Below are 23,088 nucleotides of genomic sequence, written 5' to 3'. Positions count from 1 at the left end.
CCCTCCCCAACCTCCCCACCCCCCTGCTGTCCCTCCCTTGGCCCCCCCAACAGACCCCAGTGTGTGATGCTCCCTTCCCTGTGTCCATGTGTTCTCATTGTTCAACACCCGCCTATGAGTGAGAACATGCAGTGTTTGATTTTCTGTTCTTGTGTCAGTGTTAGTGCCATCTTCTACTGGAAAAGGCAAATACCTTCACTGATCTCTGTTTCTGTTTCATCTTTTGAAAATTTGAGACGATAATGGTTATCTGGCTTCTCTGCTTGTCAGAAGGAGTTATTTTAAAGCACTTTACAAATATAAAAATGTACAATAAAATTGCAGAGTCAGATGCAGCAACACCTGTATCCTTTGGGGAATCTATCACAATTCATACCCCTCCGAAGCCAGCTTTTCTGGTACTACTCTGGAAAATTGTGCTTGTAATATATATATCACATTATATATATTGTGATTACATATATACACTTGTGGGATGTGCTTATAAAGTTAACTTTTTATACTGTTTAAGTGGCTTACAAGCTGTCTGACAAAAGAAAAAAAAAGTTAAATTTTTATTTTTAAAAAGTTGTGTAATTCTTTTTTCAACAATTCTTTTTTGTTATAAGAAATGCAATTAAAAGCATACTTTCTTTCTTGCTTTTTTCTTTCTTTCTGACAGAGTCTCCCTCTATAGTCAGTCTGGAGTACAGTGGTGCGATCTCAGCTCACTGCAACCACTGCATCCTGGGTTCTTGTGATTCTCCTGCTTCAGTTTCCCAAATAGGTGAGACTACAGGCTCACAACACCATGCCCAACTAATTTTTGTGTTTTTAGTAGAGACGGGGTCTCACCTTTTGGCCATGATGGTCTCTATCTCTTGACCTTGTGATCCTCCTGCCTCAGCCTCCCAAATCCCAGCCTCATGCCTGGGATTACAGGGGTGAGTCACCGCACCCAGCCAAAAGCATTCTTTTCTTTCCAAATAGAAGACTCTACTCTGCCTTATAAGAATTCTCGTTTGAAGGGCTGGGTGTGGTGGCTCACGCCTGTAACCCAGCACTTTGGGATGCTGAGGTAGGTGGATCATGAGGTTAGGAGTTTGAGACCAGCCTGGCCAAGATGGTGAAACCCCTGTCTCTACTAAAAATACAAAAATTAGTCCGGTGCAGTGGCAGGTGCCTGTAATCCCAGCTACTTGGGAGTCTGAGGCAGGAGAATCGCTTGCACCCAGGTGACAGAGGTTGCAGTGAACCTACATCGAGCCACTGTACTCCAGCCTGGGTGACAGAGCAAGACTCTGTCTCAAAAAAAAAAAAAAAAAAAAAAAAAAAAAAGGAAAAAATAATTCTTGTTTGAAAGATTGAAGGATAAATGAAGTCACACAGCTTCTCTGTTTGATACCATATTGAACTCAGATGAACACATTTTAATGTAAGAAATGAGCCTGGAAGATTTTTCTTTTTTCTTTTTTTTAAGATGGAGTTTCCCTCTGTCACTCAGGCTGGAGTGCAGTGGGTGTGATCTGAACTCACTGCAACCTCTGTCTCCCAGGTTCAAGCAATTCTCCTGCCTCAGCCTCCCTAGTATCTGGGATTACAGGCATGCCCCCCCCATTCCCTGCTAATTTTTTATATTTTTAGTAGAGACGAAGTTTCACCTTATTGATCAGGCTGGTCTTGAACTCCTGACCTCAGGTGATCCACCTGCCTCAGCCTCCCAAAGTGCTGGGATTATAGTTATGAGCCACTGTGCGTGGCCTGGAAGATTTTTCTTCTGTAACTGTTTCATGTGGACTTCATTCAGATTTGAGGCACTAGAATGAAAATGAATAAATTTCCTTTAGAGGAAAATGTTTCTGTTATAAAGAGCAAGCTGGAATAGACAGTAGAATGAGAGATAGAATTTTTCACAAGAAGAACTCATACCGGGAACTTTGTAAGACCCTTCTTTGCCCATATCGTTAGATCATCTCAAATGCCACTTATTTCCTGATACCTTCTGTAATGACCAGGCCATGTTCTGAGTTCCTACAACACTCAATGTTTCTCATCCAAGCTGTAGCTGTGGAGTAACACATGACACTGCTCAGGAAGAGAAAATTCAGAAAGAAAAGAGCAGGTCCTAGAAAAGGAACAAACTTGTGGGATGTGTAGAGAAAGAATCTGCAAAGTAAGTAAGAAAACCCAGAAAAACGTGGTATCATGGTGGTCACAAAAAAAAGAGTGGTTACATTTTTGAAAGTCAAATCACCCACCATGATTGTGCCATCTGAATAGAAATACAGAAACAACAACAGAAAAAATGGCTAAAGAAAGAAGGTCAACAACTAGGTCAAATGCTTTGGATACTAAGAAGTGTCCAGATGGATTTAGCAAGTAGAAAGTCACTGATGCTGGGTGTAAAACCAGACCTCGATGTATTTAGGAGGAATCTATTATTTTGGACAACTGAAAGCTTTCATTTGGCTGAGGAATATCAACTCATTCTTAAATAGGTATGTTAGAAAGGGGCTCTGGGCGCGATATCTCCTTGATTACAAGGAAGATGAGTAATAGTTATGTCTGGTAACCATGACATATCATCCCTATATTTGCTTCTAGCTTTTAGCAGCTCAAAACATCGTTGAAAACACTAATTATCCCCACATCCCCAACAGGGAAGTGTTAAAATCTGCCTTGTGCAACTGTCAAACAATGATAACTAGATAAAAACAATTATGTCATGAGTCGTAGTTATTGTTGTTTACTTCCCAAGAGGGAGATTATACAAGTATCTGATTGCTGAAGCAATGTTTGGATGTACCATGAAATTCTACATGCCTATACATTATAAACACTTCTGGCTATTATCTTACTTAATTTCGATCAGATAAAAGTTAATCCCCTCCTGTATCTTTATATATCCTGAATTTGCCTCATCCACCTGAACTTTGCCGTAATTTACTTTCAATTTGTGAGTGTCTGTAATGGAGTTGTCATTTTCTTTATCTGTCTGCTTAATCAGGTTTTGCAACCTCAGCTAAACTTCATTTTACCACCCAAGCAAACTTCATAATAATTACTTTATTTTTCTGAGGACATCAGATTTCTGTAGGGGTATCTATTGAGAGATACCCCTGCACAAATCTGATGTCCTCAGAAAAATAAAATAATTATTATGATTTGATTTTCCTAGCGTGTATTTCTCATTCTATACATCACAGTGGCAAGAGCAGGAGTATGTTTTTGGACAATTGAAGAGAGAAAAAATAACTCAGCTACATTTACGTTTCTATTATTTTTCTCTGATCCGTATAGTGGATGTTCACAGAAGTGTAAGAACCAAAACTATGCAAGTTAATCTGTCAATATTAGAAGTTTATAGCTGTGACGGGGAAGGGTGATAACATGAAGTTGGCATTTTGGTTTCACTATGAGCCATAGTAATAAATACATTAACAATGTCAACAGGTAACAGTAGACAGCATTTAATAAGGGCTTGCTCCAAGCCAGCCACTGTTTTCGGCTCAAGTCTTACAGCCTCATGAAGCAGGTTCTGTCCCATCTTAGAGCAAGTTGAGCTGAGGAGGGTAAGGTCTCTTGCCAAAGGCCAGCAGAGGTAGTAAGTTCAGAACTGGGATTTAAATCCAGGCTGTCCTATTTCTGTTCCACAATTCTGCCTCAACTGCTTCTCTACAGTTTACGCACACTTTTGAATACTGAAATTTTGGGTCACAGAGTTGAAAATGTTTCTTCTTCTAAGCCCCAAACAGGAATGGGGTTGAGTGACTCATGCCCATAATCCTTACTACTTGGGAAGCTGAGAGGGGAGGATCGTTTGAGCTCAGGAGTTTGAAGTTACAGTGAGCTATGATCCTGCCCCTGCACTCGAGCCTGGCAACAGAACGAGATCCTATCTCTGGAAAAAAAAAAATTAAAATGTTAACAAAAGGACCCAAACAAGTCAACAGTAATTACAACATGATCATTGCTACTGCCTAACAACATCTCGCAGTGCTAGTAAGCATACATAGTTACCATTCTGTCCACTTGGTTGCCTGTAATATTGACTCATTAAGTAGGACTACTTCCTGCCCTGACTATATCCTCATGTATAGTCTTCTGATAAAAAAAAAACAACACTTTTTTTTTTTTTTTGAGGGTCACTGGATTTACTTTACCTCATTCTTTTCAAGTTCCTTTGTGCATAAAACATCCTATACTCATTTATATAATCTGTTCAACCTGCTGCTGGACAGATATGGAAACAGTGCTCTCATATAACTTATGCAATTTACATATTATATATTTAGCAGTGCACCTTTGTGCTATGTTATATTGTTCAAGAACCAGTCTGTTTTTCTGATGGCTAGAAGTCTAAGTGAAAAGATTATACATGAAAATAATTCATGTTGATTATCACTAGGAGAAAGTTAAACAATTTAGTTTGAATCATAAGCATTTGAATCTGATTGTGTCAGACATTGTATTGGAAACTGGGGATACAAGGAAGATACAATCTAATCTTTCAGAGTTCCCTAGTTATCCGATAAATATATACAATTATTATTTGTCAATTAAAATAAAAAAAATTAAAGAGTTTCCAAGTAAGAAAAATCATAATGAAATGGCATAATTGGCATAATAACAGTTAATTAGCTGTAGTATTAAAATACAGAGGAAGCTCTAACTGAGTTTTTGGGGATTATTAAAGAAAATTTAAATTAGCTGGGCGTGGTGGTGGGTGCCTGTAATCCTAGCTACTCAGGGGGCTGAGGCAGGAGAATTGCTTGAACTCAGGCGGTGAAGGTTGCAGTGAGCTGAGATCACTGGGCAACAGAGTGAGACTCTGTCTCAAATAAAATAAAATAAAACGAAAATTAAAGAAGATTTGACAGAGGTGTGGCATTTAAGCTGTCTTTCAGATTAAGAAGAAAGTTAGCAGGTAACCAATGGGGATTCAAATGTAAGATTTACAAACAAAGAGTATAGCATGAACAAATATGTGGAGGTACAAAAAGAATGTTTTTGAGGGGAGAATAGCAATGTTTTTGAGGGGATGGCCAGAGTTTGAGTTGTGTGGTCATGATGGTGGGTAGATATGAAGGAAGATTGAGAGTTGAATTGAGATCAGATTGAGAAAGCTCTTCCAGACCACATAAAAAATTTTGCCATATTTAGGCAACAGGGAGCCCCAGAAATTGTTCAACCCTGGCCAGCCTTGTATTTCACTATGGTAATTTGGCTTCATAAGAAACATGGGTTGGAGGTTGATAAGAGCAGACTCCAAGGGGCCAGTTCATTAAACTTAACTGCCAATAATGCAAGAGACAATGAAAGTCAGAATTAACATAGTGGCCATGGATGCTAGAAGCATTTCTAGAATTTTTGTAGAGGACTTAAGAGATCATTTGGGAGGAGAGGAAGGCAGAAGATGAGGCGAAAGAAGGAGCTAATGTTTTTGATGACTGATGGTGCTTTTGATAAGATGAAGAATAAATTGGAGCAAGAATAAATTGGCTGGGCATGGTGGCTCATGCATGTAATCCCAGCGCTTTTGGAGGCCAAGATGGGTGGACCACCTGAGGCCAGGAGTTCGAGACCAGCCTGGCCAACATGGTGAAACCCCATCTCTAATAAAAATACCAAAAATTAGCTGGGTGTGGAGGTGGGTACCTGTAATCCCTGCTATTTGGGAAGGTGAGGCCAGAGAATTGCTTGAATCCCAAAGGTGGAGGCTGCCAGTGAGCAGACATCATGCCATTGCACTGCAGCCTGGACAACAAGAGCAAAACTTAGTAAAAAAAAAAAAAGAAAGAAAAAGAAAATAAGAAATTGAGGGAGGGGAGGAGATAAAGAATTCCTATTGCAATGTATTGAGTTTGAGATTGCAGCTTGGACTTATGGCACTCTTGAGTTGTTTCCAAGGTGATCATATCACTGTCATGATGATATCTTTAATCACACATATCTCTTATGGGTATAGTAGAAACTTCAAGAATTTTACACACCAATCCTTTCCTTTGCCATCTAGACAAATTATATTTTTACCAATGCCATTTTTTGTTGTTATTTTGTGAGTTCTGCTTAAAACTGCCCCTATATTTTTCTAATTATGGTAACCTAGGAAAAACATTAACTTATATTCATAAAATTGGCTACAGTCTGGCTCTAATGATAGATAATAGCTTAAAATCATGAAGCAGCAATATTTTATCCTGAGAGCAAACAAGCTTTATCCTGAACACATGTGTCCTTTTGCCTTATTCATCTGATGTTACTTGAAATTTTTATTTTTCCACTTTGAATAGTAGATTCTGCCAACTGTTTTAAAAGCTTTTCTCTTTTTAGGGGAGGAAGGGAATAGCTTTTCTCCGTTTTGTCTGATAACTGAGGAGTGAAGGTTTAATCGGTGAGAAAAATATACACACTACAAACCTCAGAATGTTCCCACTGCTTTTAATGTTTGATGTGCCTGACAGATTACCCTTTCAAAACAGGATAATAGGATAGACGGTGTTGGAAAAAACCTTTTCCATCCAAGACCAAACCACATGGACATTGAAAAGAACTGGTATTTGCCTAGAGATTTAGTGGGGGCACGTCCTTGGGGCACAGATTCCATAGTGAAAGGCTCTTTACCACTTCCACACACTCCAGCTCTCTCCAGAAGGTATAATGGAAAAAACGCTGAGCAAGAATCAGGAAATTGGCATCTGTTCCTGACTGTGCCACTTTGTGGGACTGGGCAGATCTTAACTCACTCTGCTTTAGCACCTTCATTTGCAAAAATTTATGATTACCTCAGATGATTTCTGTTTTAGCCAAAAATAAATATAGTAGTTCTTAAATAACTGCTACATATTAGCCACTTAGGTATGTAATTTTGCACTTAATATAAAATGTATTATATAAAAAAACTTCAACCTATGTTAACCATCCTTGTACTGATGAGGAAACTAAGACTCAGGAAAAAGAAGTGATTTACTCAGTATTGGGCAGTAAGTGAAGATTTTTGAGCCAAGGTCTTACTTTAACCAGTGCCCTTTGCATAACATTGTACTGCTGCGAAACGCTATTACTTGACTAGATGAACACAACATATAGATGCATCTGAAACAATAAAACAATAAATATTTTTTCTTAACCTGGGCAGAAACATTGACTAAAAATGAGAAACATTGACTAAAAATTTAATCAAGCCTTAAGGACAAATAATCTCACAGTTTGGAATAGGAGATTGGATATCTTGAAAGTGATCATGAAGCGGTGTTTTAACTCAGCAATAGGCTTTTTCTTATTCCTGGTAGGAATGAAGAAGCACAAATTGAAAGCAAAGAAGGAGCAAATAAAACACTGACTCTATTGTGTAAGAAAGGCGACTTGCAAATTATGAGGTAGTTAGGAAAACATGTATTTGTTTTTTATCTTATAGGCTGTATATCTTTGAGAATCAGTATTTGTCGTTTGGAGGGTGGGTGTGCGTGTGTGTATCTTGGAGCTTTTGTGTGTGTTTTAGTCCATTTTCATACTGCTATGAGGAAATACCCAAGACTGGGTAATTTATAAAGGAAAAGAAGTTTAATGTACTCACAGTTCCACATGGCTGGGGAGGCCTCACAATCATAGCAGAAGGTGAAGGAGGAGCAAAGGCACATTTTACATGGTGCCAGGCAAGACAGTGTGTACAGGGAACTGCCCTTTATAAAATCATCGGATCTCGTGAGACTGTTAGCACAAAGATAGCACAGGAAAAAAACACCCCCGTGATTCAGTTACTTCCCACCAGGTCCCTCCCATGACACATGGGGATTATGGGAGCTACAATTCAAGATGAGATTTGGGTGGGGACACAGCCAAACCATATCAGTGTGCCTGTATGTACGTGTGTGCACGTGCATAAATTTTTTTAGTGGTGACTGATACACTATAAAATAAATCAAAATCAAAGAGAAGAGACAGGCTCTCACTCTGCCTTCTAGGCTGGAATACAGTGGCATGATCATAGTTTATCGCAGCCTCTATTTCTTGGGCTCAAGTGATCTTCCCTTCTGAGTAGCTGGGATTACAGGCACCTGCCACTATGCCCAACTAATGTTTTGTTTGTTTGTTTGTTTGTTGTGGAGATGGGAGATGGGAGATGGGAATATTGCTATGTTACCCAGGCTGGTCTTTAACTCCTGGCCTTAAGTGATCCTCCGGCCTTGGCCTCCTAAACCACCAGGATCTTAAAAGGGACCAGTTTCCTGGATTGCTTGTCTTTCTTTCCATCATCCTCCATTTGCCATCAACTCTGTAGTGTTAAGGGCTATCCCTGCCTTTTCTACAGAAGCCCTCAAGAAGTCACTCCATAGGGACTGTCTTGTGCTTTGGGAAGTGTACAGGGTTGGGATGGGTGGGAAGGTGAGGAGGAAAGGCCAGTCTCTCAGGTGGGATTGGAGGGGGATGGAATGTGGACCACAGAAGTTTAGAGAGCAGGAGACATACACAGAAAAATTATAAAGAAACTTTTTATGCTGTGTTGTGAAAGCAGGTGAAACAGGCTGCAAACAGAAGGAGCCCACAGGAGACCCTGTTGTGAATAGCTGAACATCCCCAGGTCCTCAGACTTTGATAAAAAACCATATTTAGCCTCCAGCTTTAGGCCCTTCCTCCTACCCTTATAGACTCTACCACTGACGTGTTCTCCAAATTGATTCTATCCACTTGCCTCTAGTCTACTGCTACTATTTTAGGCTAACCCTTTCCTGGGTTACAGTCATAGACTCCTATCTGAGTTCCCAGCACCAGGTGCCCAGTTGTTTTCATGTCTTAGCACATTCCATGTAATATGTAGCAAGACAGATCTTTCTCAAATTCAAATCAGACCTTGCTGCATCCTAATCCCAACCTCTTTAGTCACTCTTCTCTTTGGCCTCATGGTCAAGTTTAAGCTCTTCAGTGTGGGGTCAGAAGTTTCTTTATAATTTTTCTGTGTGTGTCTCTGGCGTTAGGCCTCACAATTCTCCACCTACAGACAGTGCATCAGCCATGATGAATTCTTCTCAAATCCTTTTGGTTTTAAGGATGCCATTTCCCCTGGAACATTTTTCTGACTCCTCATTCCAAGCATATGTCTGTCTTTAGGTTCCCAAAGCACCTGGTCGTTGGCTCGTGGTAGGGTTTATCACACTCTTGTATTTGTCTGCTTACTTGTCTGTATTCTTCACTCCTCAAATATAGTCTTCTTTGTTCATCATTGTAACTCCTTTCCCCAGAGTGGTCTCAGATAATTATACCCATTTTCCCCCTCTGTGAAAGGAATAAATAGATATATAGCACTGTATTAGTCCATTCTCACGCCACTGTGAAGAAATACCCAAGACTGGGTAATTTATTTTCTTTATAAATAAAGAGGTTTAAATGATTACAGTTCCGAATGGCTGGGGAGGGCTCAGGAAACTTACAATTATAGCAGAGGCACCTCTTCACGGGGCAGCAGGAGAGAGAATGAGTACCAGCAGGGGAAATGCCAGATGCTTATACAGCTGTCTGATCTCGAGAGACCCACTCACTATCAGGAGAACAGCATGGGGGAAACCACCCACCATGATCTGATTACCTCCACCTGGTTCTACCCTTGACATATGGTGATTACGGAAATAAAAATCCAAGGTGAGCTGGGCATGGTGACTCACGCCTGTAATCCCAACACTTTGGGAGGCTGAGGTTAGGAGTTTCAGATCTGCCTGGCCAACATGGTGAATGAAACTCCGTCTCTACTAAAAATACAAAAATTAGCTGGTGTCGTGGTGCACATCATTAGTCCCAGCTACTTGTGAGGCTAGGGCAGGAGAATCGCTTGAACTCAGGAGGCAGAGGTTGCAGTGAGCTAAGATTGTGCCACTGCACTCCAGCCTGGACAACAGAGTGAGACTCTGTCTCAAAAAAAAAAAAAAAAAAAAAAAAAAAAAAAATCCAAGGTGAAATTTGGGTGGAGACGCAGAGCCAAACCATATTAAGCACAGTCCTCAAAACAGCCTTCCAGCTGAAGATAGCTAAGGCATTCCTGCAATCTCATTTTGTCTCAAAGAAATAATTTTACCTTTGAATCATTGTTTATTAATCTAGAGTTTATCCTGAGGCCCTAAAAATTGTTTATCATCTTCTGCGAGATCTGAGTCCTAGATCATATTTTATTCCACAGATTAAATTTACACTTGGGCCAAATCTCCATCCTTGTGGCCTGTGAGTACTGAATTTGGTACCGAAGACTGGGAGTCAGTGAAAGTGTGGAAAAGGAAGAGGGTGTGGCGCTCCTTTCGATGATTTTTTTTTTTTTTTTTTTTTTTGGTATTTCTGGTGGAAAAGGAGAGATACTTAGGATCCTCCAGATAAACATGGGTTAGCTTTTGTAGTCAGATCCTTTCCCCAAATTTACTGCTTCTCAACCCCCCAAACTGAGCTTCTTTCTTCAGCATACTCCCCTGTGCCCTATGGTCAGTCACAAGCTTGTTAGAGAACATGTATTGCTTGAGGCAGCGAAGCTAGGAAACCCTATTCTAAACGTGTTTCTTTACGCTTTTGGCTCTGTCTAAATTCTCCATTTTCCAATTAAAATGAAAACAAGATTAGAATTCTTTTCTAGTTATGGATATAATCAGAACACAATAGAGCAGGAAGACTGCTTCAGGCTCTTCTGTTAATGTTGCATTTATTTAACAACTGTTTATGGAGACCTGCTATGAGTTAGGCACCAGGCTAGGCACTGCAGCTACAAAGATGAAGAGTACCTAGTCTCTTCTGCAAATAAGCTTACACTGTAAGCTTCATAGTTATGAAGTCATGACTGCTTACCTAAAATGTTCTTGACCTACATTCTTAGATATTTTGAGTCTTGAGAAATTTGCTTGTTTATTTTTTTATTATTATTATACCATGGCAATTAGCTCAGTGGAATCCAAGATGTTCTGTTAACCTTCTGATCCAAGAAAGTGGACCAAACATTGGTATTTACTCATTGTGCCTCTCCATACTTCTCTGAAATAAAAGTGTAGATGTTCAAAATTAAATATATCTATAAAGCAAAGGGGACAGAAGGAGACATTGTCAGTAGGGAAGACATGCCAAAAATTTTTTAGAAAATGAAAGGTAAATTGAAGAGTAATACGTGGAATTATTAGATATGTTTGGAAAACCAACAGCATCAACAAGATGATCCAAGAAAAACAAGTTGACTCTTGGAGAAAATGAAAATAATTAGAGAAATACAGAACTGAACTAAATAAATATAATAAATATACTCATCGCTTGTTATCTGTCGGGGATTGATTCCAGGACCTCCCTCAGATACCAAAATTTGGATGCCCAAGGCTGTGATATAAAATAGTGTAGTATTTGCATACAACCTACACACATCCTACTGTATACTTTAAATCATCGTTAGATTACTTATAATATCTGATACAATGTAAATGCTCTGTAAATAGTTGTTATATTGTGTTGTTTAGGGAATAATGAGAAGAAAAAAGTCTATACATGTTTGGTACAGATGCAACTTTTTTTTCCAGAATATTTTTAACCTGTGGTTGGTTGGAATCCACAAATGTAGAACCTGGCTACAGAGAGCTGACTGTAATTAAAACCAACAGCTTTTATTTAGTATACTGAGAGAGAATTGGGAAATCATTAAATCCGTAAAATAAGAACAGGATGCAGTGAAAAAAGCTAGACTCTGTGATCAAATGGACATATATGTGGATAAGAACTAGGAAAGTTTTCATAAAAGAAGTGCTAAACTGAGCTAGTTGGTCAAATGAACTGTCTTCCAGGTGGACAGGGCAGGGCATTTTAGGCAGAGGAAGCAACAGACAAAGCAGAGTGAAGCCCAGGAAACTACAGATAGCTTCAGAGAGATGATGGGGCTGCAGTGTGCATGGAAAGAAGCCAGCCTGGTGAGGTAGGCAGGGGAGCTCCTGGAGGGCTCCAGACTGGGAAGCCAGGCTAAAGAAGTGGCCTTCTATCTTGTCAGTAATAAGAAACATTGACACATTTTGTGGAGATGGTGAACTGAGGAAGGGATTTACATGGTCAGTTGTGCTTCTGGCTGATCACCCTGAGTGCTATCTGCTAGATGGATTCCAAGGGTTAAGCCCTGAGGCGTGAAGAAAAACTGGTCTGCAAGATAACTTAACTAAGATGGTAGCACTGAGATGAGGGAGAGTGTGTGTGTGTGTGTGTGTGTGTGTGTGTGTGTGTGTTGGGTGGGGGGGTACAAAGTTATTAAGGTGTTAGGATTGATGGCAGCATTCATCTTGACAGAGACTACAGGATGAGGAGCAGATTTCAGAGGAATATAATGAGCCCTTTTTTAGCTCTTGTGAATGTTCAGAAATGGCAGCTGGTGTTGCATAATTGCAAAATTGGGGCTTAGTTAGTTATTGGCTTCTGAGAACATAACTGCAGTTTTTTTTTCCCTCTGTCCCACACTTTGAAAGGGGGTGGGGCTCAAAGTGGTGTGTGTGTGTATTGTAAATAATTAAATGCAAGTTTCTTTACATTTTTTAAAATCTCCTTCACTTCTTTTCAACATTTTGGCTGGTTGTTCTGATTACCAAGGTAATCCAGAATTATGGCAAATATTCAAACAAAACTTAATTGTAGAAAGTACAGAGCAAAACCCCTGAAATACCTTTTCTGGAGACAACCATCATGAACAGTTTGGTCTACAGAATTATAGGTCTTTTAAAGTATATAGTATATTCTTTTTTTTTTTTTTTTTTTCTTTTTGAGACAGAGTCTTGCTCTGTTTCAAACCAGGTGCCAGACTGGAGTGCAGTGGCATGATCTCAGCTCACTGCAACCTCCGCCTCCTGGGTTCAAGCAATTCTCTTGTCTCAGCCTCTTGGGTAGCTAGGACTACAGGCGCACGCCACCACACCTAGCTAATTTTTGTATATTTAGTAGAGACAGGGTTTTACCATGTTGGCCAGGATGGTCTTGATCTCTTGACCTCGTGATCCGCCTGCCTCGGCCTCCCGAAGTGCTGGGATTGCAGGCGTGAGCCACTGCGCCTGGCCTATAGTATATTCTTTTATGTGGTCACTCATATTTTATAGGATTTCAGTATTAGTGCTTTTTAATTCATTTCTTACATTTTAAAATTGAAATACTTTATGCAGAAAAGTAACATTAACATCATATACTTACCATGTAGATTTAAGAGTCTTTATTTACACTGCCAAATCTCCATTTTTGTAAGTAATTTTTTAGATATAGAAAACTACCCAATTATGGCTGGGCATGGTGGCTCAAGCCTGTAATCCCAGCACTTAGGTAGGCTGAGGCGGGAGGATCACATGAGGTCAGGAGTTGGAGGCCAGCCTGGCCAACATGGTGAAATCCCACCTCTACAAAAAATACAAAAATTAGCCAGGCATGGTGGCAGGTGGCTGTAGTCCCAACTATTCGGGAGGCTGAGGCAGGGTAATTGCTTAAACCCAGGAGGTGGAGGTTGTGGTGATCTGAGATGGCACCATTACACTCCAGCCCTGGCGATAGAACAAGACTCCATTTCAGTAAAAGAAAAAAAAGAAAGAAAGAAACCTACTCAGATACTAGTCTCTCTCTCTCTCCCCCTCCCCCACTATCTGTATTCCAAAGGTTTACAGTATCTTGAAGCTGGTGTGAATCAACCTAATACATGTTCGTTTTTTTTTTTTTTTTTTTTTAAACAGAGTCTGGCTCTGTTGCCAGGCTGGAGTGTAGTGGTGAGATGGCTCATTGCAGCCACAACCTCCCGGGTTCAAGCGATTCTCCTGCCTCAGCCTCCCAAGTAGCTGGGATTACAGGCATACAGCACCACACCTGGCTAATTTTTGTATTTTTAGTAGAGATGGGGTTTCACCATATTGGCCAGGCTGGTCTTGGTGATCTGCCTCGGTCTCCCAAAGTGCTGGGATTACAGGTCAGGGCGACTACATCTGGCCTTCATGTTTGTTTTTAAAATAATTTTTCTACAACTGTATCTGTCCATAAGCAATATAGTATTTAGTAATATTTTTATTATTATGTTATTCCTATTAAATGTTTATACTCATAGTATTATACTGTACACATCCTTTTGCAATTTGCTTTTTTAAGAAGCAACATTATATTTTTGAGATTTATCATGTTGCTTTGTATAGATTGTTTCCTTTTTTTCTTTTTTTTTTAAAGATGGAGTTTTGCTCTTGTTGCCCAGGCTAGAGTGCAATGGCATGATCTTGGCTCACCACAACCTCTGCCTCTCGGGTTCAAGTGATTCTCCTGCCTTAGCCTCCTGAGTAGCTGGGATTACAGGCATGCACCACCACAACTGGCTGATTTTCTATTTTTAGTAGAGATGGGGTTTCTCCATGTTGGTCAGGCTGGTCTTCAACTCCCAACCTCAGGTGATCTGCCTGCCTTTGCCTTCCAAAGTGCTGAGACTTTAGGCATGAGCCACCACCCCTGGCTGATTATGTACTTTTTAATTTATTTTATGATACGTAATTTTTCTCTTTATCTCATTTTATTTTTTAATTAATTTTTTTTTGAGACCAGGATCTCACTCTGTCACCCAGGCTGAAGGGCAGTGTTGTGATCTTGGCTCACTGCAGCCTCTGCCTCCCAGGTCCAAGCTATTCTCTGGCCTTAGCCTCCCAAGTAGCTAGGACTATAGGGTGCACCACCACACCTGGCTAATTTTTGTATTTTAGTACAGACAGGATTTCACCCTGTTGGCTAGGCTGGTCTTGAACTGCTGGCTTCAAGCCATCTGCCTGCCTCAGCCTTCCAAACTTACTTTATTTTTTGGATATTGTTAACAGTACTATAGGCAGTATCTTTGAATCTCTCTTGGCATAAATGTGAAAGACATTCATAGACATGGAACTAAAAAAGGTGCCCATAATCAGCCATGCTGGGCATTGATATATGACTTTCCAAAGGGGTAATACCTGTGTACATTGCCACTAGCAATTTGCAATTTGTACACGTTCTTGATTCATTTCACTCTTGCCAACATTTACTCTTTTTTGGATTTAAAATTATTGGCCAGGCATGGTGGCTAACACCTGTAATATCCTAGCACTTTGGGAGGCTGAGGCAGGTGGATCACCTGAGGTCAGGAGTTTGAGACCAGTCTGGCCAACATGGTAAAACCCTGTAACTACTAAAAGTACAAAAATTGGCTGGGCATGGTGGTGGGCACCTGTAATACCAGCCACTCAGGAGGAGGCTGAGGCTGGAGAATTGCTTGAATCCTGGAGGTAGATGCTGCAGTGAGCCAAGGTTGCACCACTGCAATCTAACATGGGGGACAGGGAGAGACTGTGTCTCAAAAATAAAGTAAGTAAAATAAAGTTATTGTCAATATTGTTGGTTGTGAAATGGTATCTCATTATTGTTTAAAGAGGCATTTCCTTTGATAACTAGTGAGGTTGAATTCTTTTTTCTAGATGTGTATGAGCCATTGGGTTTTTCCTTTTATGCATTTTCTATTCATGTACTTTGACCACATGATATGTGCCTGGTCATAGCCCATCAAACTGCTCTTTCTCTCAGATGCTTTGCTTTATGGAAATCTCTTTCACATTTATCCCCCAAACCCAGAATTTTAAGTGTCATACCTGTTCTAACATAAATTTGAGGAAAATGAAGGCTAATTCAGAATAAGGAGCTATATAAGCAGATGGACAGCGTGTTCTCCTCTAAACAGGGGTGCTAGGATAAGAGGTAGTAGGATGAATGCACAGCCTCAAAATCCACCACCCACGAAAGGCCTCAGAGTACATGATGACATTAGCATGCTGTGCCAGCATTTCTACCTACCACGATGACCTGGAATGAAGGACAAAAGGGACAGTTGTTAAGTCCTGTGCATAAACCTTGGAAGAGAACATACCTTGCTTTAAATCATTAAGGAGGCAGGCAATATATTCCGTACAGGGTGGCTTAGCCAAAAGCGGCTGGTATTGTTCTCATTTATATGGTTTATAATGATTTGAAAAAAAATCATTTTTTCATTCTCAGAAAAAAAGACTCGTTTCATCTCCTTTTAATTAGGATTGCTTTTTCTGCAATATTTTAGTGGTATTTATGTCAAATATTTTCTTTTTAGAACTTTTCCCTTTTTCTTTTTTCTTTTTAAAAAAACTTTTAGGTTCAGGGGTACGTGTGAAAATTGGTTACATAGGTAAAGTCATGTCCAGGGGATTTGTTGTACAGATGATTCATTGCCCAGGGATTAAGGTCAATACTCAATAGTTATCTTTTCTGCTCCTCTCCCTCCACCTACTTTCCACCCTCAAGTAGACCCCAGGGTCTGTTGTTTCCTTCTTTGTGTTCCTAAGTTGCCATCATTTAGCTCCTACTTATATGTGAGAACACACAGTATTTGGTTTTCTGTTCCTACATTAGTTTGCTAAGGATGATATCCTCCAGCTCCATCCATGTTCCTGCAAAGGCCATGATCTCATTCCTTTTAATTTACTTTTTGCTATACTGATTAGACAGTGGCCATACTCCATGCTCCATATGGATATTCTTTGGAAACAAAGCACATTTGAAATGGTAATATTGGGTCTAGTAAAAGAGAACAGAAAGAATTGTTAACAGGGTCTCCTCCAGTACAGATGGCTAAAGAACATAAATAGGGAAGTGTGATGAGTGACCTCCATTTAATTGGGTGCCCAAGCTGTTGGTTGCTCCAGCCTGGGTTGCCATCCTGACTGATCCCCTGGCTCAGAAGTGGATATGGTGGTATCAGGGATGCAACGCCAATATCCGAATATTGCAGCAGAGACTGCTCCCATTGCAGAAAGCAATCCAGATTCAAGTTAACGACTCAGTTTCAAAAAATGCTTCCTTCCTTATAAAAGGCATTTAACATCACTCTTTCCCCTCATAATATGGAATTAGCTTTTGGAACTCAACCAGAAAATGTATCAATTCAGAGTGAGATTGAAAAGGCCACCCCTGCTAACCACAGGAAGCTGGGCTGATACAGGGTGCCAGGTTAACTTAAGGTCGATAATGATTACTTCCTTATCACTTTTTACATGCATCCTTGCTCTGCAGTAGGGGTCATAAGAAGTAAGATACTTGCAAGGTGAATCTCTGGAAGTCGGCTTCTCCGAGAAGTATTCTCTGACCACGTGTTCCTACTACAGTCCCCACATGTGCTGCCCATCTCCCCATGTTCACCCCCATTGTTGAAATTGCTTCCTCACTGTAACTATTCACTCATCTGTCTCCACCATAAAGCTCAGGCTCCTAGAAAGTCAGGACCAGAGCTGACTATTTTATTCCCAGGCCTAATACAATGCCCCATGTGCTTATGGAATGATTTTAGTGCCTAGATTTGGGTGTGGTGACGAGAGCTGGTGGCCAACTGTTATGAGGCCTGTCTCTTTTTGTTATGCTTTCCCTCTCAGCCCCTCCTTGACTGCATTCACCTCAATCTTTCTACTTACATAGAGTCAAATAATAATATGCTATATAAAGGGTGTACTTGTATTATCCCATGTGTACTGTTATTCTATAACAACAGTAGATGAGGTTTTTTGTTTGTCTGTCTGTCTGTCTGTTTGTTTGTTTTTGAGACAGAGTCTTGCTCTGTTGCCCAGGCTGGAGTGCAGCGGTGTGATCTCGGCTCACTGCAACTTCTGCCTCCCAGTTTCAGTGATTCTCCTGCCTCAGCCTTCCCAGCTGGGACTACAGGTGGCTGCCACCATGGCCAGCTAATTTTTGTATTTTTAGTAAAGGCAGGGTTTTACCATATTGGCCAGGCTGGTCTTGAACTCCTGACCTTGTGATCTGCCTGCTTTGACCTCCCAAAGTGCTGAGATTACAGTTGTGAGCCACCAAGCACAGCCTGATGAGGTTTAAAGATTAAATGCCATGTTGTAAAATTTGTAAATTTCTGGAATGGGAGAATCAGAAACAATGACAACATTCGGGGCTTCCCAGAAGGTTGCAACTATGGGGATTTTCACGGGCATCTGAGAGAAGCACAGGCACAGATGGTTTACCTTTCATTGGTCCATTCTTGCCGAGAAGGTGACACTAACTGAAACAAAGAAGCCTCATACGAGAAAGACATGGGGTCACACCAGCTTTTGGGGTGGCCCTGGGTCCTTGATCTTGTCTCTCTCTGGCTCATTCTGTATTGCTCATCTTGTTACTTCACAATCCAGGGCTTGTGACATTTTTCTTCTCTGGAGTGGAAATGACAGAGCTGCAGAATAGTAGTTTCTGATTGGTACCTATGAGTCAGGAAAGAGGGCTGATTGAAACTGGGCTCACACACAAAAAAAGGGAAAAAAAAGAGAAGAAAAAGAAACTGGGCTTACCTGTGTCTTCCCGTCAGCTAAATAAGTTTTCAGAAGTACAGAAGAACTCGTTGGGGAAGGGTACCTAGGACAATGACAGTGTTTTTGATGGTAATGTCTGCAGAAGTAAGGCAGGTTTCCTCTGTGCCTGAAAAGATGGCACCACTTGAGTAGATAGCATACTCGTGGCAGAATCTTCATTAAGATGTCAAAGTAAGCTGTAGAAAATAAACTCTAGAAAACAGTTCTAATGCAAGAAAATATATATCCAGTTTTACAGAGCAAGAGCTGTGATCATGGTGACATTCAACAACTGCATTAGTTGGCTAAGAGGGTAAAAATACACTTGACCTCTCAGAGCACATAAATAGCTTGGATACTCTCAGCTTGTATGCCAACTGTGTCATGGTCTTTTTTCTAGCCCCACCTCTTCCTTCCTTCTTGTCTCTCTCCTCTTCTCTTCCCTCCCCTTTCTCCTTTCTCTTTCTCCTTTCTGACCCTCTTTTCTCTTCTCTGTCTTCTCGAACCTTCCCTTTCTCTTCCCCTTTAGGTGCTCAGTGCCTCTTTGATTCAACAAACATTTACGGAGCTCCTTCTTGTGCCAACAACTGAACAAAGGGCTGAGATATCAAGATGAATCAGTTACATTTTCAGCCTAGTGCCAAGGCATGGCTTGATGGGTTTTGACCAGGCCCTCCCTGGACTTCCAATTCTTACCTCTTGGAACATGCTTTACTCACCAGCCTTGGTATTCTTATTCTGCAATATGGGTAACTGGAATTTTTTTCACTCTTACAGAAATTATTCTCAGAAACATTTGCTTTTTTTTTTTTTTTTCTTTTTTTTTGAGATGGAGTTTTGCTCTTGTTGCCCAAGCTGGAGTGCAATGGTGCAAGTTTGGCTTACCGCAACCTCTGCCCCCTCTCCTGGTTCAAGTGATTCTCCTGCTTCAGCCTCCCAAGTAGCTGGGATTACAAGCATGCACCACCATGCTCAGTTAATTTTGTATTTTCATTAGAGATGGGGTTTCAGCATGTTGACCAGGCTGGTCTCAAACTCCTGACTTCAGTTGATCCACCTGCCTCGGCTTCCCAAAGTGTTGGGATTACAGGTGTGAGCCATGGATCCTGGCCCATTTTGTGTGTGTGTGTGTATATATATATATACACACACACACACATATATATATATATATATATATGTATATATATATATATACATTTTTTTAATGACGCTACAGCATAAAATCTAAGGATAAATAGTGTACTTACTGTGCAAATATTGTTTCAAGTCAAATCCCGTGATTACTCCTCCAAAAGTTCTTTTTTTTTCTTTTTTTTTTTTAATTGCATTTTAGGTTTTGGGGTACATGTGAAGAACATGCATGATTGTTGCATAGGTACACACACGGCAGTGTGCTTTGCTGCCTTCCGTCCCCTCACCTGTATCTGTCATTTCTCCCCATGCTATCTCTTCCCACCTCCCCACCCCCCCGCCCCTCCCCCATTTCCCCCCAACGGACCCCAGTGTGTAGTGTCTTTTCTTAATAAATCTCCAGCCTTTTCCCCTTCTTGTTAGAACTTCCGGAGCTACCATTGTTCCTGCTCTTGGGTTGCTCACAACTTAGAGGAGTCACAGTGGGATTACTTGCTTTAAAATTCTTTAATCACTCTGCGAGTTGTTAGGAAAAGCTGACACATATGATTTGGAAACTCCCACTTCAGCGGGCTGTTGTGCCTCAGCACACAGGGGCAGGTGGAGCAAAGAAACAAGCAGCCAAAAACTCTGAGGGCACTTACTATGACTGTGTAAAAGAGAGACTCATCAGTTACCACAGGTGCTGGCAAGCGCACCTCATCACGCCTCCGTTTCTAGACAGATCAAAAACAGTGTGCCTTGTCAATAAATACTGAGTTTCTGCAGCAGCCTTATTAAGATCAGCTAACCTTTAGGCCAACAGTGCAGCTCTTCCTTGCTGAAGCTTTTGGCAAAGTATGTTGAGCTTCACGCCAGGGATTAGGTTAACTCTTGCAAAACTGGTTCACCAGGAACAATGACTCAGTGTTTTTTTTTTTAGTATCCGGCATATTGTGTGGAGCAGCTATAAATATATTTACAAGCTGGAGTTTCAAGGGAGGGTTGTATTAGCTTGCTAAAAAACAAGCCAACTGAGTTATGAGTTTTCACGCAGCCAGCATGCTGTGTTTTTGGCTTTGCCTGTTGTAACTTTTTTTAATTGATTTATTTTCTATTTATATTTATTTATTTTCAGATGGGGTCTTACTCTGTCACCCAGGCTGGAATGCAGTGGTGCCGTCTTGGCTCACTGCAATCTCCACCTCCCAGGTTCAGGCAATTCTTCTGCTTCAGCTTCCTGAGTAGCTGGTATTACAGGTATGTGCCATCACACCTGGCTAATTTTTGTATTTTTAGTAGAGACTGGGTTTCACTATATTGGCCAGGCTGGTCTTGAACTCCTTACCTCAAGTGATCCACCTATACTGCTGGAATTATAGGCATGAACCACCACACCCGGCCTGCTGGTTGTAATTTTATTGTTCTCCTCGAGGACTTTGAGCATGTTATCTTCTCTTTATTAACTCATCTCCACCCTCTTTTGTGCATGTGTGCGTATGTGCATGCGTGTGTGTGTGTGTATTTTCTGATCTCCCTACAGGGGCCAGAGAGTCTCAAGCAGGTATATCCATGTTATTAACATACTGTCTGCTTATTAACTAACTGCACCAGTGATGAAAGCCAACTGACAAACAAGCGATGCTCTTATCCCTCCTTTGCAAGCAATGAATCTGAAAGCCAAGAAAAGTTTTCTTTTCAACAGGAAGTGTTTTGGAGTCCGAACAACTCTGCATTTAGACAGTGCAGCTTTTAGTTCCAGATCTTGGCAATGGGGCAGACAGAGGGAGTGGCAACTACAGACTGCCGTAGGGCTGTGTTTTCTACGGAGTGTGTGTGCTCTGAGGAGCTAGTGACAAGAGGGAGGTTACAAAAGCATTTACTGAAAGAAGGATTTCTAATAGAGGAGCTTTTTAAAATATTAAATATGCTAATATGCCTAGGGCATAGTCAACAAAGAATTATAATATGCGTCATTATTCATATTTATCAAGGAAACCATGTCACCCACAGCCCTTCTCTATGTCTGGCATCCTGAGAAACACACTGTCGTGGTGCCTGAGGGTCTGGGGAAAGAAGAATAGAATGAATGGGGCATCTCAGAATTGGGAACTCCCCCGGTTGCAGTTCCTTTTGATGTTGGTCAATGGATAAATTTCCAGTCTTTACCATGGCAGTTGGTCTGGGGAGAGTAGCTCAAATTGGGAATTGCTTGTTGAGGATCCAGGGCTTCTGAAATTCTCCCAGTTCCTTTTTACTTCTTTATGCTAGCTTGTTTACTTTGAAAAATCAATATCATCCATTTGATTGCAGAGCTGAATCTTTTTACACAGTAAAGGGTTGTAATCACGTTATTTATAACCTGCTCATCTAACTTTTTAAAGGTGCAAGTCATATAAAGTATTGTAACCTAAGCTCTTATTCACACTTCCCTTTCTTTTTTTTTTCTTTTCTTTCTTTATTTTTTTGTACACTTCCCTTTCTTATCCACAAGTTTCTTTCTCTGGTTTCTCCTCACTCCATTACCACCCATGAGTTTAAAACTTTGTCTTCTCAGTTCCCGGCTCATCTGTTTGGTCTGTGCTCTCCAGGACTCCGCCTTGGAAATCTGACTCACACTTCTATACGTTCCTGGGGCTCAGCTCTGCCTAGCCTCGGAATCACCCAGCTTCAAGCAAATCCTGTAGACTCCACTCAGTCCTTTAACTCGAGGAAATCTCCACTTCTAAATGGCTCTCCAGTTGATTCTGATGCCAGTCCAGGGTTGAGAACACTGCTCTAGCTTCTAGATACACAATCCTCTCTCCTTTTTCCTGGAGCCCCTCATGGGTCGTTATTCCATTTCCCCGATTTTTGCACTCAGAAGGGATAAAAATGGAAGTGTATGTCAAGTTGCTACCATGTCCTGGGTGCTTTAAATATGTTATTTTGTTTAATCTTCGCAACAGTCTTTTGAAGTCTGCATTATAATTTTTATTTTAAGAATGAGGAAAACAATGGCTGGGCACAGTGGCTCATGCCTGTAATCCCAGCACTTTGGGAGGTCAAAGTGGGTAGATCAGTTGAGCCAGGGAGTTCAAGACCAGCCTGGGCAACATGGCATAACCCCGTCTCTACAAACAATACAAAAATTAGCTAGTCTCATAACCTGGTCTATAACTAAATAAACAGATAAAGATTAAAAAAAATAAATTGATTTAAAAAAGAAAAGAATGAGGGAAACAAGATTCAGAAAGCCTGTATCATCTTCCCAAAGATACACAATTAAGAAATGGTGCAGGCACGGTTGCTCACGCCTGTAATCCCAGAACTTTGGAAGCGCAAGGCAGATGGATCACCTGAGGTCGGGAGTTCAAGACCAGCCAGACCAACATGGTGAAACCCTGTCTCTACTAAAAGTACAAGATTAGCCGGGTGTGGTGGTGCATGCCTGTAATCCCAGCTACTTGGGAGGCTGAGGCAGGAGAATTGCTTGAACCCTGGAGGTGAAGGTTGTGGTGAGCCGAGATAATGCCATTGCACTCCAGCCTGGGTAACAAGAGTGAAATTCTGTCTCAAAAAAGTAAAGAAAGAAAAAAAATTAATGGCTGAGCAAGAGTTCTGACTCAGATCTGTCAGCATCTATAACTTTGCTACTTAAAAGAGTATGGTCCCTGGACCA

General features: G+C 40.8%; 1 protein-coding gene and 1 long non-coding RNA gene across 3 annotated transcripts in view; one reads left to right on the top strand and one right to left on the bottom strand.

The window, feature by feature from the left end:
- TMC1 (transmembrane channel like 1) overlaps positions 1-23,088 on the top strand; it is a 475,132-nt gene that overhangs the window by 195,163 nt on the left and 256,881 nt on the right. The gene's annotated exons all lie outside the window — the stretch shown is intronic.
- Positions 7,117-18,614, bottom strand: LOC104652593 (uncharacterized). Its single transcript, XR_745904.3, has 3 exons — positions 18,315-18,614; positions 17,994-18,227; positions 7,117-9,252 (listed from the first exon to the last, which is right to left on the bottom strand). It is a non-coding gene; the product is annotated as an uncharacterized LOC104652593 (long non-coding RNA).

The sequence above is a fragment of the Saimiri boliviensis genome, chromosome 2 (assembly GCF_048565385.1).
Source record: "Saimiri boliviensis isolate mSaiBol1 chromosome 2, mSaiBol1.pri, whole genome shotgun sequence".
In the NCBI taxonomy this organism is placed as follows: Eukaryota; Metazoa; Chordata; class Mammalia; order Primates; family Cebidae; genus Saimiri; species Saimiri boliviensis.
This window is presented reverse-complemented; position numbering and strand designations above follow the sequence as displayed.